The 6,767-nt window shown below is 42.4% G+C and overlaps 1 protein-coding gene across 3 annotated transcripts in view; it reads right to left on the bottom strand.

The window, feature by feature from the left end:
- UBXN2A (UBX domain protein 2A) overlaps positions 1–6,767 on the bottom strand; it is a 63,640-nt gene that overhangs the window by 46,244 nt on the left and 10,629 nt on the right. Inside the window, exon 1 of one of the 3 annotated variants that reach the window (XM_017893342.1) lies at positions 6,009–6,047. The exons of the other annotated variants lie outside the window; for them this stretch is intronic. The gene's annotated coding sequence lies outside the window, so the exon portion shown is untranslated. Of the gene's footprint in view, positions 1–6,008; positions 6,048–6,767 lie in introns of those variants that run through there. 3 annotated transcript variants of the gene reach the window in all.

Here is a 6,767-nt window from a genome sequence, read left to right as displayed (position 1 = left end):
TTTATTTATTTATTTATTTATTTTTTTTTGAGACGGAGTCTCGCTCTGTCGCCCAGGCTGGAGTGCAGTGGCCGGTTCTCAGCTCACTGCAAGCTCCGCGTCCCGGGTTTATGCCATTCTCCTGCCTCAGCCTCCGAGTAGCTGGGACTACAGGCGCCCGCCACCTCGCCCGGCTAGTTTTTTTTTGTATTTTTTAGTAGAGACAGGGTTTCACCGTGTTAGCCAAGATGGTCTCGATCTCCTGACCTCGTGATCCGCCCGTCTCGGCCTCCCAAAGTGCTGGGATTACAGGCTTGAGCCACCGCGCCCAGCCGAGATGAACTCTTTAATAAACTCAACAGTAATGTGACATTACCATAAGCAAAATACATTCCAAATACAGTAATACACTGTGTAACAACATTTTGGTTAATGACGGACTGCATATACAATGATGGTCCCGTAAGATTATAATAGTATATTTCTACTGTGCCTTTTCTATGTTGAGATACGTTTAGATATGCAAATATTATGTCATACATACCATATGTTATGATACTTTACCATTATATCATAAGTGCCTACAGTATTTGGTACAGTAACATGCTGTACAGGTTTGTAGCCTAGGAGCAATATTACACCATACAGCCTATGTGTACAGTTGGCTGTACCATCAGGTTTGTGAAAATATGTTGTATGACATTCACACAATGACAAAACTGCCTAATGACACACTTTTCAATATGTACCCCCTCCATTAAGTGACACATGATTATATATACAGATTTAAAATGTTTAAATTCCTTATTGAAAGAGAGTGAGAGAAAAAGAAAAAGGAAAATTAAACTCTTGAGGGTGACATCAGCAAAATGGAAGAATAGGTAGGTTCAGGCACCTGTCCCCTCTACAGAAATATCAAAAGACAAGTAGAAACTCTTAGAACCAACTTTGTCAGAACTCTAGAAAACAGTCAAAGAAGGGTTACAGCAACCAAGAGAATGCTGAACCAAGAAAATGGCAACTTAAAAATGGTAGGCAAGTGGCCGGGCGCGATGGCTCACGCCTGTAATCCCAGCACTTTGGGAGGCAGAGGTGGGTGAATCACGAGGTTAGGAGATCGAGATCATCCTGGACAACATGCTGAAATCCTGTCTCTACTAAAAATACAAAAATTAGCTGGGTGTGGCGGCGTGTGCCTGTAATCCCAGCTACTTGGGAGGCTGAGGCAGGAGAATTGCTTGAACCCGGGAGGTGGAGGTTGCAGTCAGCTGAAATTGCACCACTGTACTCCAGTCTGGCGACAAAGCTAGACTCCGTCTCAAAAAAAAAGTAGGCAAGCTGGGCGCAGTGGCACACTCCTGTATCCCCAGCTACTTGGGAGGCTGAGAGGCAGGAGATCACTTGAGCCAGGGAATTTGAGGCTGCAGTGAGCCATGATCATGTCAGCATGCTCCAGCCTGAGCAACAGAGCAAGAATCTGTCTCTTTAAAAAAAAAAAAAAAAGGATATGCAAAATGGGCAAAGGACTTGTGTGAATAGACATTTTTCCAAAGAAGAAATAAAAATGGCCAATACGCACATGAAAAGATGCTCAAAATCAATAGTTCCTAGAAAATACAAATCAAAACCATAACGAGATACTACTTCACACCCATTAGGACAGCTATTAAAAAGAAAACAAAAAGCAGAAAACAAGTGTTGGCAAGGTTGTAAAGAAACTGAAACCCTGGTACACTGCTGGTGGGAATGTGAAATACCACAGTTCTGAGGAAAACAGTTTGGTGGCTACAGCAATATTCACAATAGCTAAAAGGTGGAAACAACCCAAGCATCCATCAACAGATGAATATGGATAAACAAAATGAGGGGTGCATAAGCAATGGAATATTATTCAGTCATAAAAGGAGTGAAATTCTGATACATACTATAACATGGATGAATGCTGAAAACATGATGCTACATGAATAAAAAAGTCAGATACAAAAGGACAAATACTTTATGATTCCAAACATATAAAATATCTAGAATAGGTGATTGATAAAGACAGAAAGTAGGACAGAGGTTACTAGGGATTGAGATGAATGGGGAAGGACCAGTTACTTAATGGGTAGTCCCAGCTACTCGGGAGGCTGAGGCAGGAGAATCACTTGTACCCAGGAGGCGGAGGTTGCAGTGGGCTGAGACCATGCCATTGCACTCCAGCCTGGGCAACAAGAGTGAAACTCAGTCTTAAAACAAAAAGAAGGCCAGGCGCGGTGGCTCAAGCCTGTAATCCCAGCACTTTGGGAGGCCGAGACGGGCGGATCACGAGGTCAGGAGATCGAGACCATCCTGGCTAACACGGTGAAACCCCGTCTCTACTAAAAAATACAAAAAACTAGCCGGGCGAGGTGGCGGGCGCCTGTGGTCCCAGCTGCTCGGGAGGCTGAGGCAGGAGAACGGCATATAAACCCGGGAGGCGGAGCTTGCGATGAGCTGAGATCCGGCCACTGCACTCCAGCCCCGGCGACAGAGCGAGACTCTGTCTCCAAAAAGAAAAAGAAAAAAAAAAAAATTAGAATGTCTCCAATTTGCAACTTCTAATGCAATAATGAATCTAGGCAATGATATCAATGGCTGCTAAAATCACAAAGATAACCAGACAAAAAAACATGCCTCAGTGTAAAAGCTGGTACCACCATCTATTCTTGCCAAAAATGTGAATCTGAATCCATTCAAGTCCCTAGATCTAGCTACCAGATTACAGGAAATACAGGGCACAAAGGGGCATAATCAGATGATATCGCAAGAATGCAATCAACAAAGTCCAGAATGTGGGAAATTCTTTAGGAAAAATGATCCATTTTCTTTAATACATGTATTACTAGGGAGAAAAAAGAGATGACGTAGATTCCTTAAATATTTCAGAAACATATCAATGTATTACAATGTATGGACCATATTTGGATTTTGATTTAAATAAATCAACTGTAAAAAAAGTTATAAAAGAATCAGTAACATCTGAATAGTGATGGGATATCTGATGTTATTTTGGAGAGATGATTTTTAGGGTGTGGCGATGGGACTGTAGCTGTAAGTTTTTTTAAGTCACTGCTTTAATACATACTGAAATATTGACTGATGAATACTATAACTGGAACTTGCTTCAAACAATCAAGTGGATTGAGGAGTGGATGGAACATAATTAAAATCAAAACAGCCATGACTTGATAATCATCAAGCTGGGTAATGAGTAGACATGAGAGTTTACTGTTCTCTCCATTTTTATACATACTTGAAAATTTTCATAATAAAAATTGGAATGAAAACTCTACCCTAAAATATACACACCTAGAGTGCTCTACCGCCATTTCATTCGTTTTTTTAAAAGGCAGTACTTTTGATCTATCATAAAATTACTCTTAATAATCTAAGAGTAGCAGTAATTTCAAAGATTTGAGTCCTTATGAAATATAACTTGCCTCTTACTCTCCAAACCAAAAATTTGAAGCTGTGAAAAGTAATGCGAATCCACATTTAAACTAATGACTATGAAAAGATGTATTATGACTACAATAAAGATTACTTTGTAAGAAAAAAAATGAAAGAGCTTCATATGACATTTGGTTGATTTATGGCTTAAAAAAAATCAATGACTTTTTCACAATTTTAAAATTAAATAAACAGGCTAGGTATGGTGGCTCACACCTGTAATCTCAGCACTTTGGGATGTCAAAGTGGGAGGATTGCTTGAGGCCAGGAGTGCCAAACCAGCCTGGGCAACACAGGCAGACCTCATCTCCGTAAAAAATACAAAAATTTGGCTGGGCGTGGTAGCTCACGCCTGTAATTCCAACACTTGGGGAGGCCAAGGCAGGTAGATCATGAGGTCAGGAATTCGAGACTAGCCTGGCCAACATGGTAAAACCCGTCTCTACTAAAGACACAAAAAATTAACTATGCATGGTAGCACACGCCTGTAATCCCAGCTACTCAGCAGGCCGAGGGAGGAGAATTGCTTTAACCCGGGAGGCAGAGGTTGCGGTGAGCAGCTGACATTGCGCCATTGCACTCCAGCCTGGGCGACAGGGCAAGACTCTGTCTCAAACAAAACAAAACAAAACAAAACAAAACAAAACAAAACAAAACAAAACAAAACAAACAAAAACAACTTAGCCAGGCATGGTGGCATATGCTGTAGTCCCAGCTACTCCACAGGCTGAGATGGGATGATCGCTTGAACCCAGGAAGTTGAGGCTGCAGCGACCTGTGATCATTCCACTACATTCCAGCTTGGGCAACAGACGGAGACCCCGTCTTAAAAAACAAAACCCAGCAGCCCGGTATGATGGCTCACTCCTGTGATCCCAGCACTTTGGGAGGCCAAGGTAGGTGGATCACCTGAGGTCAGGAGTTTGAGACCAGCCTGGACAACATGGTCAAACCCCATCTCTACTAAAAATACAAAAATTAGGCGGTGTGATGGCGAGTGCCTGTAGTCTCAGCTACTTGAGAGGCTGAGGCAGGAGAATTGCTTGAACCTAGGAGGCGGAGGTTGCAGTGAGCCGAGATCGTACCACTGCACTCCAGCCTGGGTGACAGAATGAGACTCCGTCTCAAAAAAAAAAAAAAGAAAAAAATTCCAGGAAATCATAACTCTATGCCCACTAACATTTTCTCATAAGATTTCTTCCTTCAAACCTAGTATTCTTAATATTAATTGCTTCACTTGAAAGATGTCTACATATTTCAAACATACACAAAGGAAAAGAGAAAAATATAAACACCCACCCTGACCATTCAGATTTAAGAAATGTTTACATTTTGATTCATTTGTTTCTTTTTTAAGAAATAAAGTCATACAGTGGCTCATGCCTGTAATCCCAGCTCTCTGGGAGGCCCAGGCAGGAGGATTACTTCAGGCCAGGAGTTCCAGACCAGTTTGGTCAACATAGTGAGATCTTGTGTCAACAAAAAAAATTGAAAAATTAGCCAGGCATGATGGCATGTAACTGTAGTCCCAGCTACTTGGGAGGCTGAGGCAGGAGGATCGCTTGAGCCCAGGAGGTCGAGGCTGCAGTAAGCCACGATCACGCCACCGCGCTCCAGCCTGGGTGAGACCCTGTCTCAGAACAACAACAACAAAAAAGCAAGCATTATTAAGAGAGTTGAATATGGCCAGGCACGGTAGCTCACACCTGTACTACCAGCACTTTGGGAGGCTGGGGTGGACAGACCACCTTAGGTCAGGAGTTCAAGACCAGCCTGACCAACATGGAGAAACCCCATCTCTACTAAAAATACAAAATTACCCAGGCGTGGTGGCACATGCCTGTAATCCCAGCTACTCAGGAGGCTGAGGCAGAAGAATCGCTTGAACCTGGGAGGCATAGGTTGTGGTGAGCCAAGATTGCACCATTGCACTCCAGCCTGGGCAACAAGAGTGAAACCCTGTCTCAAAAAAAAACAAAAAAAAAAACAAAAAAAAAAACAAAAAACAAACAAACAAACAAAAAAAACAACAAAAAAACCCCATAGTTGAATATTATTTCATTTAAAAATACTAAATGGGCTGGGTGTAGTGGTAGCAGCTCACGCTTATAATGCCAGCACTTTGGGGGGCAGGTGGACCACTTGACCTTAGGAGTTGGAGACCAGCCTGGGCAACATGGAGAAACCCTGTCTCTACAAAAAAATACAAAATTAGCTGGGTATGGTGGCACATGCCTGTAGTCCCAGCTACTTGGGGGTTGAGGTAGGAGAATTGCTTTAACCTGGGAGGTTGAGGCTACAGTGAGCCAAGATTGTGCCACTGTACTTCAGCCTGGGTGATAAACTGAGACCATCACACACACAAAACATTAAATGGCATGCTTTAAATATATGCATCTTAGGCTGGGCATGCTGGCTCATACCTCTAATCCCAACACTTTGGGAGGTTGAGGCTCACAGATCACCTGAGGTCAGGAGTTTGAGACCAGCCTGGCCAATATGGTGAAACCCCGTCTCTACTAAAAACACAAAAATTAGCTGAGCGTGGTGGCGGGTACCTGTAATCCCAGGTATTCCAGAGGCTGAGGCAGGAGAATCGCCTGACCTGGGAGGCAGAGGTTCCCGTGAGCCAAGCTCGCACCACTGCACTTCAGCCTGGGTGACAAGAGCAAAATTCTGTTTCAAAACAAAACAAAAGAAAACAATATACATATATATGTATCTTACTGTATATCAATTATAACTATGTAAAGTTGTTAAAAATAACTAAAGTGTATACTTATTCAGCACCTACTATATATCAGGCATGAATGATTCTAGGTGCTTGGGATACATATTGAACAAAATAGATAAAGATTCCAGCTCTTTTGGACATTACAATCTGGTGGGGCTGTTTTTGACTTGGCAGTTCTCCAACATTTTCAACTAATTCAAAATAATCTCCTACAGTTAATAATAATATACGCTTCAAAATAGCAAAAGGAATGGATTTTAAATGTTCTCACAACAAAGAAATGGTAAGTATTTGAGCTGAAGGACATGGTAATTAGCCTGATTTGACCATTCCATAATGTACATATGTACTGAAACATCACAATGTATCCCATAAATATATAAAATTATTGTCAATTAAAAAACAATGAGGCCGGGCGCAGTGGCTCAAGCCTGTAATCCCAGCACTTTGGGAGGCCGAGACGGGCGGATCACGAGGTCAGGAGATCGAGACCATCCTGGCTAACACGGTGAAACCCCGTCTCTACTAAAAAATACAAAAAACTAGCCGGGCGAGGTGGCAGGCGCCTGTAGTCCCAGCTACT

Source organism: Rhinopithecus bieti, unplaced genomic scaffold (genome assembly GCF_001698545.2).
Source record: "Rhinopithecus bieti isolate Rb0 unplaced genomic scaffold, ASM169854v2 scaffold_23816, whole genome shotgun sequence".
Taxonomy (NCBI): domain Eukaryota; kingdom Metazoa; phylum Chordata; class Mammalia; order Primates; family Cercopithecidae; genus Rhinopithecus; species Rhinopithecus bieti.
The sequence above is the reverse complement of the archived record's forward strand: the minus strand, read 5'-3'. Positions and strand labels throughout refer to the sequence as shown.